We start from the raw sequence: 12981 nt of genomic DNA on the forward strand, positions 1-12981 counted from the left end.
CTATTCGGCCATTTGTTACCGGTGGACATTCACGCTTTATGGCCTTCCCCACTTCGACCTTTTCTGTGAGGCAGTCAAGATTTTGGATTTCTAGAGAGCACATAAGCTCTAGACTAGAAACAGGAGCCTTTTCCCCCAGTAATCCTTTGACCGTTTCGCAGAACCCACTCTTACTAGTCGTCTTCGGACCTAGTTCGACGAGGACTCCGCCACCGTTCGTTTTCTGTATGGAAGACACTTCTGCTCCGTTGTCTTGGGTTTCATCCGGTAGCGGATTTCACTAAGGACTTCCGCAAATGTCTTGCTTTCCGTCGGCTTAATGAGCAGAGCGGGTGGTCTAGTCCTTCTTCGTTTTTTTTGTTACTGGCTTTTGGTTTGTAGTCTCCTTGTTTTTGGACAGACGGGTCTTTGGCGACATAGCGAGTCCATCTTCTTCTGGGGGCTTGCGTATTCTCAGCGGGAAGTAGTTACTTAAATTCCATCAGCCCGTTCTTGACGCCTTTGCTGATATTCCTCTGGAGGAACGTTGCCGAGCGAATACCCTTCACTAATGTCACGCATTTCCTGATGAGCCTTTCCCCTTCGGCTCTAACTAAAACGTTCGACTGCACTTCCACTCGGTTCGTGTCCGAATCCGCGTGCTCAGGACCCGTGGTTCTGACTCCCCTTTTTCCTGGAGCAAGGAGACTACCGGGTATTGGAGTTGGCGTCCCCGTAACGTCAGTCGCGTCATATAGAAAGGGTTCCTCTTTATTTGCTGCGATGCCCGACTCATTGTTGTGCTGCGCCCAAATGTAGTCAGCTCTTCCTCCTTTTCTTGTGTAATTGGATTCATTTTCCATGGAAATTTCACCAGCGCATCATGTGCAAGGGAGCGAGGCGCAATAGACAGGAGTGAGTTTATCTTTGGGGACACAGCCCCTACCCTAGTTCCCTGAGGCCTGACCTACGCTTACCTGATCCTGGAACGCACGGGTGGATTAGCGCTCGCTCGGAATGTTCCTATCCTGATTGTCAAGTTTTCTGGAATTTGCAATTCCCAATACCGTGCCACATCACACTATATTCGCAACCTTCATTTTTTTGAGGTTCCATTCGCAAAATTCTTGTGCTATTTTAACTTGCGTTGTAGCAGTACTTCCTATGAAATGCATGGCAAATACCTGCTGACTGCAATTTCAAAACTTCCTTATATTTGAATTTAACCGTCAATACAACTAAGAGAATTTCTTCGCTACTTCACATTCCAACTCTCATCGAAGAGTCCCAACTGTCAGGCAACATCCAACAAGATTTACGCCATCCAATGCAAAACATTCCAATTGTCAACCAGTCATCGACCCCAACCAGCGAAGAGAGCCTACCGAAGAGAAACGGCCATTCCGCTTAAAACATTTCCCTGTAAACTCACACATGCCCGCTGTCGCGAGAAATGCACATCTCCGGCTACGGTCCTTTCGGTGTGTATGCGCTCAGCGTGCTCATACACGGCCTGGTCCCATTCATTCCTGGATCTCGCTCGCATTGTTTTGGTTCACACCGAGGCCATTGAACCCCGAAAGTGAACAGAATTTCGCCCCCGTGACGTGCGTCGACCCCGCAGCGTACGAGCAGCTCCAAAGAAGCGCGGCCCGTCAGCGTCGCCAAGAAACGCACGTCGGACGCAGTGCAGGAGTGCGTGTGTGTCATCGAACGTCCCAAACGAGCAATCGATCCGCCGCGAGTGAAATCGCGGCCCCATTTCCACGCACGATTGCCCAGTGCAGTGACAATAATTAATCCAAATACGCGGCAGGTTAGTGCCGCTCGCACGCAGTTTCCCATCCGTCCACCGCGGAACGCATTACGCACCGTCGCCGCGAGAAAATTCAGAGGCGGACAATCGAGCCGCGACTGATCCCAGCGTGGGCTCGACCGCGGCAGTGCACCCAGGAAAGTGAAAATCCAAGAAATTCGCGTGAACAGTGAAAAGGCGGGAAAACTAGTGAAAACGACGGGAACCCCCGCGGCAGCGACTGCAGTGAGAGTGGTGAAGGTGAGCGTGGCCGGGCTACTGGCGCGGTCCGCAGTCCAGGAATTCAGGGAAGCGCGTCCCGCGAACCAGTTCCGGCCCAGTCAGTGGAGCCCGCAAAGGTTGAAGCCCCAAATATAAACACGCATCGACGGCAAACCGAGGGGAGCGGCCGCAGCGGCTGCACCAGCTGCGCGCAAGCGAGACAGCAAGAGGAAGTGGATTCGACAAAAATTCATTTAGAGTTCAATCGCGTTCAGTCGCGGGTCCAGGAACACCCTCGCGCGCGTCTCCAGAGCACGCGAAGCCAAGTCCCAGCCAGGCCGGGAAATCGATTTTCCCAGCCGCGCGCTGTAGTGTCGCGAGTGCAAAAAACTCGGCCATTTATTGATGTTTTCCCGACGTCGACGACCTGAGTAGTGGCAAAAGGAAAATCGAAGACAAAACAAAAGAAAAACGGAGTCGAGCCCGAGAAGAAGAAGAAGTGGTGCCCCGATCAGGCGGGGCTGTGTGAGTAGTGGTGTCGTGGCGGCTGGTGCGCGGCTGTGTGTGAGTTAGGTAATACACGCGTGTTTTCCGCCGCGGTCATTGACCCCGAATGCCGGCTCGCTGCCGTGCACACCTCCCTAAGAGAAACTCCTTGAATGAGAAGTGAGCGAGTGGCAGTGAAGAGACAGCACGGAAATCGGAAAAACACTCGCCTTTGCAGGATGGCGCTCTCGTGTGTGTGGAAATCGGTAAGAGACCGCGGCAAAGAGAAGTGCAGTGTCGATGACAGCGGCCGTTGCCTCCGTTGCTGTCATCAGCCGGCAAAATAATCGTTCCGTCAAAGTTTTATTGCCATTTCGTTCATTCACACGCGGCCTGCCAGTGCGGCGGATGTGTCGTCATCGATATTGAACGCGAGACGGAAAGCAGACTTATCGGAAAAGCGGAAAAGCCTGGAACAATCGGTTGGTTTGGCTGAGTGGGCTGGCCAGATAGCAATTACAGGAGTTGGAAATTACAAGTGTCATTGGCCGGCTTGGAGGTTTTTGCACTGTGACGGTGGTAGGTTCGGGGACATGGTCTTGATTGAGGAAGCCTCTATGCGCGGAGTGAACTCAGATTGAAGCGAGCCCTGTCCTTTTTGATCGCCCTTTAACCGTTCTGCCGAGCAGATTCACGCTCCAACATCCAGTCGAGGTTTCAATGTAAAGTGATGGCAAAAAGTGCGGGCAGTGCATGTCCGTGAAATTCAAGTGAAGGACTTTCGGGACCTTTCTCGCTTCTCGCAGCCCCACAGGAGCTCTTTGGACACGGAGAACCTGACCATCAAACATGTTGTGATTCGAAAAACAGTGGGTTCATATTCAGTCAGTTTCTCCCAAGCCATTATTCGCCTGATAAGAACCTAAAAGGAACACACAGCGACCTTTGGACAAAACAAACAACCGAAACTCTTCGGACGTCATAATTTCAAATTTATTCCGGTTCCCTCATTTCTTTTACAAACCAACACTGGACGCTCCCTCCTCATCCAACTCAACGTCTGCTCCAGCCTCCCCTTGCTTCCCGCCCATACGAGTGCTCCCGTTCCTAATCTGAATCTGTTGAATGACTGTCTTTCTTTCTATCGCCGAAATATTCACATTTCAATAAGAAGAAAAAAAACTGTCGCCAATCAGCCATTGACCTTTCATTTGTCCGATCGGAATCAACTGCCGCTGCTGCAATCTGGGAATTCGTCAATTGTTTGATCGTCCGCTGCTGATTAATGTATTCAAATACGATTTGTTATGCAAAGTGCAGTGCATTCGGTTAATTTTGTCATGAAACGTATCCACGGAAATTGGTCGTTGACGAAATTCGCAAGAGAAAAAGTTACGTAAAGTGTTTTAAGGCCTTACTCTGTGCATGAAGTTTGCCGCGGTATTTCTGCAACGCTATTTCGAAAAATAATTGTTACTGGTGATTATTTACTGTGCGAGTGTGCGTACTTTACGACTGTAGCGAGAATTTCAAACAGTTTGTGATGTGGCTTCGGATCAATGTTGGAATTCAGGATATTCGGCTGGCCTAGATAATGGATTATGATTCGGGCGAAATAGCAATAATAAGAAGGTAAGTAACCGCATTATCTGATTCTGCATTCTATTCTGGCCTTGCGGGTATATTGGGGGAATGTTAAGAATTTTTCAAGGTAGAAGGTCAGCAACCTCGAGCCTATAAAGGAATACTCAAATCTAAAAAACCTGTAGAAAGTTATCAGGAAATTTTCAGCTGCTACGCTCTCTGGTTTTGATGCTGTTATAAAAAAACGGCAGGGAAGGTATTCATTTTAATCGAGAGCTAATCAAAAGTATTTTCATTTATAACGACCTTTCCAGTTCGACTATTGTTCCCGTGGTGAAGAGTTGATGAAACTAGGCAGGATGTTTCTCTTTGATAGAACTTTTTCTCGAATTCTCACAATCTTCGTAGATGCCGGATTCTTATTAATATTCTATTAAGGGAAGTTGCACTGCGTTCTTTAAATCTATTGTGCCTCCGTTACTAGTTATAGTGTACTTATTAACTGTAGTATGTCAAACAAGCTTATAATCGTTAGTAATTACAGTATATTCCCTGCTCCCAAATATTTAAACTTTGGATTTCCCAGGTAACTCGAGCTACAGAACCTGAAACCAGACTGCAGCTATCCTAGGTGGTAGTTTAGTCGACAGTGACCAGTGAGTACTCCCGTTATAACCCGGAGGCTCTTCTTGGCGAGGTTTAAACAGTCTTTTGTGTGCTTGGGTTCGTATCCCTTAATAAGCACCCTGGACTGCTCCATTCCTGGCAGGCTGGCCCAGTATAGTTCATCAGGCGTTCGTCTTCATTTTTTGTCAGTGTCACGTTTCCGATTCCACAGAAGGGTTCTGGCCCATGTAGAGGCGTCCCTGCTCCATGCTTGGCCAGTTCCGCTGCCTCGTTGCCTTCCAACCTAAAATGGACTGAAGCCCAGAGTATCCAGATCTTATTGTGTGAGGCGAGCGCATTCAGTTTCTCAAGCCACTCCCATACCAGTTTAGATTTCATCCGGTTGGACCTAAATGCCTTGATCGCCGCTTGGCTGTCAGTCAGAATAGCAATGTTTGCCCCAGTTGTTCCCTTGGATATTAAAGGAGGTACATCTGTCTATGCTGTGTATTTCCACTTGGAGCATGCTAGTGTGCTTACTCATTGTTTCCAAGTACATTTTCCTTCCATCAATGACCCCGGCACCAGCTCCCTTTGCTGTGAGGGATCCGATTATCGACGTGAAACTTCGTTGTCAATAATTCGGTGTACCCCTTAAAAACGATATCAATCTTCGCTCGATTTAGGCAGTTACTCGCCTCATTGATACTCCCTGCCATCCTGAAGCCTGCATTTGTATGTGCAGATGGGGAGTGATCAATCCCAGAACGAACTGCAGGGAATCCGCAGTGTGTGTCCCCATTTTCCCACTGATACATACGTAAGCCAGTCTTTGGAGTTTGTGTAACTGCCTGGTATGTGGTGGGTTCAGTTCTTTCTACCGAAATAATCACCTCATTTCATCATTGGCCTTACTATTTCAGTGTATATCCAAAGTAGTATCTTCAGCGTGGAACCCCATTTTTTTCCTGCTACGGACCTGCAAGAGCCTGCAGAGCTTTCCGAAATGAGTTTTTGATATGCGTCATCCAACGTAATTTTTCGGTCTAGCGTATTAATATTTGATCTCTGTTTCTCATTTCACCTCCATGCTATGTAACCTTACTCTCAGGTGATCAAGCTTACGCTTGTTGGTGAATGGTACTATGGTGGTTTTAGTTGGATTGAGATGTAGCCCCGGCTTCCTGCACCAGGTACTAGTAACCCTTAATCCAGTTTGCATTGCATCACATAGGGTATTCGCATATTTGCCCCTACAGATTAAAACAATGTCATGAACGTAACCCTGGACCGGTATTCCAGTATCTGTTAGGAGTTCATCCACTACCATACTCCATATAAACGGTGTTAATACCCCACCCTGCGGACAACCTGGAGTAGTATTCATGACAGTAGAATTTGTACCTGTCGGTACTAATATTTCCTTACTCTCTAACATTCTGCTCATCCAGAAAGCCAGGGTGTTTCCCACTCCCTTGCGGATCAAGGCATCTTTTATTTCTGTGTGCGATGTGTTATCGAATCCCTTACGATATCCAAAAACGCACGCAGTGCTATTTCTTTCATTTCTTTGGCATCCCGTAATACATCCGTCAGTTGATACAGAGCAGTTTCGATTGACCGTCTTACTCGGTAAGCGTGTTGACACTGATGTAGGGGATTATGCATTGGAACGATGTTAGGCATATTGGTCTGAAAGATTCAGAGTGAAAAGTATTCTCTTTACACGCTTTCGGAATAACAATAATTTTGCCCGCCTCCATCTCAGGGCTATCCTGCTCCTTACTACCTTTAGAAGAGACTCTAAGATGTTAGATATTGTCTTCTATTGGTAGTTAAGTCTAAAATTGATAGACCAGTAGCTTATTCCAAACTACAATTTTATTTTATTATGTATACATATTTCGGGAGCAATTTACTCCCTTCATCAGTACAAAGCTACCTTAGCTTACCTAACAGCTTTGTACTGATAAAGGGAGTAAGTTGCTCCCGAAATATATATTCATAATAAAATAAAATTGTAGTTTGGAATAAGCTACTGGTCTATCAATTTTAGACTCTAAGATGATTTCTAGGCCTCTCTGGGTTAGTGCTGGGTAGATGCTATCTACTCCGGGTGATTTCAGTGGTTGAAAAGTGCCAACTCTTTTGCTAGTTTCCAGTTCTCTTTTCTTCTTCTTTTGTTCATTGTTCGGGTGTCAGGCAGAATGTTGTTGCCTTCCGCCATGGGGTAGAACCTCGGAATATGAGTTCTGAGAAGCAGGTGTACTCTGTCCTCCTCATTTTCAGTAAATGTCCTATCTTCCTTCTTCAGACAGACTAAAGATATTGTCCAGTCTTTGGCTGTAGCTTTGTATCTCCTGGTTGCTTGTGTTGTTTGTTGGATCCGTTCGCAGAATTCCCTGAAACTGTTCCGTTTTGCTTTCCTGATCACATTGCTATACAAAGTCAGTGCCTCGGTCAGTCTCCAGTTTTGCCCTGTGTTTTAGTACCTCTGTTTCCATTCTGGCTAGGTTCCTATTCCATCAGGGTACATCCCAGCTCAATTGTTTCATCTGGACAGCTGGCCTTATATGCGACGACTTTGCTGAGGTTTTCCACCACTGTTTCCACTTTTAGTTTGCCCCTGATATCACTCTTTGTATGTGAGCCATGTTGTTGCTCAGGTGCGTTGGATATGAATCACAATCCGTTCTCCTGGGATTTCTTATTATTCTTTTTATTTCGGAGTTGCCCTCAATGTCGAATCTGATTATGCTCTGATCTCACATAGAGGGCTCAATCAACATCCTCCAATTCCTGACCAGCCCGTTCATCAGAATATTTCCTATCTCTAGTGCTTCTTGCCTAGTGCTGGGCATGAATGCTGGAGTGTTCCCTATGCTACATATCTCTAACTTATTGCTAAGAATAAGTTCAAGGAGGTACTCACCTCTTCGATTCGTGTCGTTGCTTCCCCAGATTTCGTGATGTGCGTTGGCATCGCAGTCGAGGACATGTGGTAGCGCCCTCCTTTCACAGTACTCCACTAGTGTAGCGTCTAGCTCCGGTGAAATCCGGATGTTGTTCTCTGGGAAGTAGTCCGATGCTACGCCTGCCTTTCGAGCGCTCTTTCGCCTTCCATTGAGACTTGGATAGCCACCGGGTCTCCGGTCAGGAAATCTGAGAGACATATATATTTTAAATTACGTTTGAGAATGATGCAAGCTTTTGGTTTTTCACAAGAGAAGCCTCAAATTACCTGTATGCTTCCTCCTTGCAGATCGCCAATGTGTCCCCGGTACACCCAGGGCTCTTGAGCCAGCACTATTCCAATGTTCACCGTGGAACTTGCCCTTGCAATTACCGCGGATGCAGCTTTCACATGGTGGAGGTTTATCTAGGTTGTCTTGGTGCTGGCCATTGGCTACGTTATTGTTTGGAGCTCTTCTCCATTTTCGGAGTATCACCCGCCTCCTCCGATATGGCGTTTTTCTACACGTCGCTGTCCAGCCAGAAGATCTAATTCCTTCCGGGACCTCGGTGCATTTTTCACCCAATATTCCCTTCGATGTGTCTTTACTCAACTTTTTCCTATGCACGTGTACAGATATCTTGCCAAATTTATAGTTAATATGGCAATTCCGACGTTTGATCGCCTCGAGGGACCGGTCATCAATCCCGATCGTGTGGCGTCTACCCTTTCTCTCCATCTTGCTTCTGAAGAGTTTCTATAATCGTGAATGGAGATCTTCATTTTAGGCGATTAGGAGCCCCATGAGATCTTCCGTCTCTATTGCTGCGGCTTTAGGAAGAAACGCTGTTATCATGTGTGCTTCTGGTATATCATCCTCACCACATGTCGACAGTTTTGTTCTTTCCCAGGCAATTTAGGAACTATAGTGCTAAGCCAAACTGTGGTGTCTTCCGTCGCGCGGTCCACCAGTATACGATCTTATCGAAAGCGTATCCCGGTGATCACAAGGTTCGCAGTCCAGCTCTTACATATCTGCCTGACGACAAGGTCTTTGATAGTTTCCTGCTTCTCACGAGTGAGTATTTGCTCGGGAAACGTTTTTGGCAGTATGGCCATTCGAACGCCCTTGACCACACTAGCATAGCTAATGATGGGCTTCTTGATTCTTGCCTTCACTTCACTGGGTTCAGGCTTGGGTTTTTTTGCGAGCAATCCCCTCATGTGGGCTAATCTCCGCTGATCCATGCTTTCTTGGGTCCGATAAAGATTGCATAGGTCTGTCCTGAGCCTTCTTAAGAGCCTTTTCTGATTTTAGGCCTAACTTCAGAGAACGCAGGTGCTATATAGCACTTGCGCCACTGAGGCCTGTCTCCTTCCTGACGTCTGATATACTGATCTCAAACGTGTTTTTTATTGTCCCTGCTTTTTGGGTAGTCGTCTTTGTTGGTTGTCGTCCTCGCAGTATGCCAGTGAGCTCTCAGAGGGGGAGACAGGTTGGCCTCAGGGAGGTATATTTCGCGTCAGTCTATCCAGCAGCATTAAGAAAGAGTTTCAACTCTTGTAGGTGTTGTTGCAGTCCTTTTCCCTTCCAAGTTATGATTTTCAGGATATTTGTTTATTTTTGTCTTTGTACGCTACACTGCTCTAGTTTGTCAAAAATTTGTTTGTTTACTATTTGTTGTTCGTCAAGTCATTTATTTAAAATGTCAAATCTATCTAAAATGTCGATCAAGCTTTCGATGTGTTTGATGCGTTCCAGGGTGACTCGAGCTATCAATATTATTTTGGCGAAGGCAGGCAGCCCCTCCGATTGTCGCCTTTAAAAAAAGTGTCCTTTGTCATCCTTTTCTAGAATATCGGGGGGCTTTCGACTCCGTTGACATTGCAGAAATCCGCAAGCCTTTTATCATTGTGATTATGATTTTCATGTCTTTATTTCCCAGTTATGAGGCTGAGGAGCAGCCTGGATAAGGGTTTCATAATATGTATTAAAAAACTAAATTTGTTTAAATACAATAGCCGTCGTTCGTATCTAAGGTAGGTGTGGATAACTTTTCAAAAAACAAATATGAAGAACATGAGTAATGTAGCTTCTATTTTCCTTGAGGTCAAATGCCGACTTGGTTTGAGGCAGAAGAGGAAGTTTTCATCATAGAAGTCGCTTGAGATAACTCGGTAGATACACAGATTACCAGTAATTGCTTCTGAAGAAGTTATAGGAAACCCAGACTTTTTTAGTGGTGAAAGAGGGATTCAAACATCAGAAGTAACTAAAGATGTATTTAGAATAAAAAATCTCCTACTTCAAGTGACAATAGGGGATATAATTGATCTGATGCATAACTTGGGCAGGAAACTTCGCTTACCTTCGTACCTAGTTCTTGATCTCTATCCGTTGGACAACTGATTGTATTCTTTGAATTTCGTCTTACTGACTTCGCAACGAACTTAGTTGGTCAGTGATCTTGTCACTGATCAGGTTCACTTCATTATAGATACAACTGCTCTTGAATTCCTTTTTCATGCACAATCATTTATAACGTTCGGGTCGTATCTTATAAGCGGAACGGAATTACTGAACATCTGTACTAATGGAACTGCTAGCACAGGTGTTGCTCTTGAACAAACAAACGAGTATTCAGTGTTTTCGGTCAGCAGTCACAAAAGTGTCAGCTCATTTTGTTCATTTAAACAGCTTTTCGTCGATTGTCTTTTTAGCTTATAATGTCATTAACTCCTCATGATGATTTTCTCAAACATTATTGGCCGCATTGTCATATAATTCCCCATTTCACAACACAACCAGTTTATCCATTCAATTCAACGGCTCAGTCAGTGTTTTTTCCGAAGCCGATATCGAGTAGAAATCTTAGCGTACACAGCAAAATGGTAAACATGTGGATCATATGTTCGTGGGACTGGATGCCATGTGAGACGATAAGGGCAACGGCCTTAGAACATGAACGTATTAATTTCCAGAGAAAGTAACTAACCTACGATAATATGTACTATACTGATTGCAATTATTTATTTGTTTTCGCAGCAAAGTTGCCTAGCATGGCGCAGCAGTTCTGAGTACAGAGTGCAAAAATCCAACAAGAAATCGAAGAATTCTCGTACGTGAGGTTTATCCGTTTTGTATAGTTCAATGGGAATAATGCCTGTTTCCAGTTTGTTCGTTAGGGGTTTCAGCTAATTTTGCAGAAAAAGTTTTTTTATTCTCAACAGTTCGATTTCGTAGTGTTGGATTGATCTTTGAAAGCAATTGAAAGTGGGAAGGGGAAGGGGATGGGGGAAGTACTTATTAGCATGAACTCCTCTGAACTTTAGTTCCAGTTCTGAGCAAGGTTAATGTCTGATGTTCGGTTTAATTGAAGTGGGACTAAAGTATGGTGAACTGGATAAGGGTTTAGCGTTTCAAGATTTTGTAATGGAAAATTGAATCAAAGACATCGGACTAAGTTTTATATATGAATTGAATTGTGATAGTAAAGTATCCTTCGAATGGATTCTCCCCTGCTGTACTCATTATTACTTCTATACTTCTAACCATTTTCGTTAACACTTCAGTCGTGCATATGTACTTGTTCTCCTAAGCCTCCTTGAGCGCTGCTTTTCTCAATCCTCCATGCATCTGCTTCCGTCAAAATGGTTGCTTCCATGTCGTCCACAATAACCCTTCTGATTTCAACGTCTGAAAGGTCAATTTCAATGGTCTGAATTTATTCTTGGCAACAATCAACTAGATTCTTATCCTCATCGTTCTAAGTACGCGTGATCAAGTTGTTAAACATTTTTTTCACCATTCTATCTCGTCTGCTCCCTAGTTACATATTTACCAAAGAGACTCATTTGAAATATGCAGTAAGAGCAATTTCATATAATATCTTCCGTTATTGATCAATTTGATGCCACTGTCATCACACTTAACAAACTTAGATAAACACAAGACCAACACAGGCACCCTTGACGATTGGGATTCGAACCTAGAGCAGCGAGATTGAGAGGGCGACGCTCTACCCTCTCAACCATCGCGCCGTTAATTGAACCTGCAAAATATATTTTGATAGTTGAACATCTCCCGCTGCTTTTCCCACACAAATCCCTTCTGGGGTCTCTATTGTTTTGATATTTGTCAACGATCTTTCTGTTTTGTTCATTTGCTGGTGCTTGTTAGACGCTAATGACTTTAAAGTGTTTTGCCTGCATCAAACCTAAAAAGAAGCTTCCAATATAAATTTCTAGATATATTCCTATTTTCCATGTCCCTCAGAAAATGGATAAAATTATGATTGATACTCTCCTGCTTTTTATGCATACTGAGTCAGTTTTAGCCTTCTCATTGCTGTGGGCATCTAGGTGCAAATATCTTCCTTCGGTGCTTTCCTCTACGATTTTTTTTGTTCTTACATGGGGGTGGAAAATCTTAGAAAGACACGTCGGCCCCAGCTCCTCCACGTGAGCGGAATTAGAGCGAGCACTTGTGGGATTTACATCCACTGAACATCACTCCATATGGGTATTACTTTGCGGAGTGGATTTGCTTTCAGGTACTCATGCTTCTGTCCCACTTTGCTTTTCTCCTTCATTCTTCCTTCAGCAACTACTGCTGCATTTTAAAGATTGAAAAAGACCTCATCATCTCCGCAACGATGTTCTTGGGGCAAACGCTCTTATCTAGCGCTCGGTTCAGATTCCGTCTCTTAATTGCAAACCTTAGGAAGTGAAACAACATAGGCTGTGGGTCGTTCGGTATATCACCGCATCTAGGACAATTTGGCGGATCATTCAAACCAAAACGATGCAGATACTGCCTGTAGCAACCACCATTTCGTGAGGAACTGGGTAATGTAGTAGTTGGCCTCCCAATGCCTCCACTTAAGCTATATAGTGTCAGTGGAATAGCTGGGAAATGAGCCTGCACATCCAGTGTGCCTTCGTAGACTTGTCCCATCTACGTAGTTACAGCTCATTCCACTTTGACCTTGCTGCAGTCTTAAGTTCTATGCGCCCCTCCACACGTCTTGTATGGTATTACATACTTATTTCTATCGCTAGAGCGTCGACTGGGATCATGCCCGCTACCATCAGTATTGCCTGATATGATGTCGTTCTTAAAGCCTTGCAAACCCTCAAAGCCATCAGGCAAACGGAATTTAGTTTCTTCTGCCTTTGGATGTTTCGGTCCACCAATATTTGGCAACATTTTTGCAAGAGCCGCTGACTAGCTTTTGACATTCACATTCTAGGTGTTCCCTAAACCTCCGTTTGGTATCAATGATCACCTCCAGGTATATGATCTGTCTACCGACTTCTACTTTAACAGTATTATTTTTTCTAAATTTTGTTATTA

General features: G+C 44.8%; 1 long non-coding RNA gene across 1 annotated transcript in view; it reads left to right on the forward strand.

Annotated features, from left to right (window-relative positions):
* The first annotated feature begins 1238 nt into the window (after window positions 1–1238).
* The window catches only part of LOC119653904, a 250853-nt gene continuing 239110 nt past the window's right edge, over window positions 1239–12981 (forward strand). Inside the window, exon 1 of the long non-coding RNA XR_005249777.1 lies at window positions 1239–4114. This is a non-coding gene — a long non-coding RNA (uncharacterized LOC119653904). The remainder of the gene's footprint in view (window positions 4115–12981) is intronic.

The sequence above is a fragment of the Hermetia illucens genome, chromosome 4, assembly GCF_905115235.1.
Source record: "Hermetia illucens chromosome 4, iHerIll2.2.curated.20191125, whole genome shotgun sequence".
Classification (NCBI taxonomy): Eukaryota; Metazoa; Arthropoda; class Insecta; order Diptera; family Stratiomyidae; genus Hermetia; species Hermetia illucens.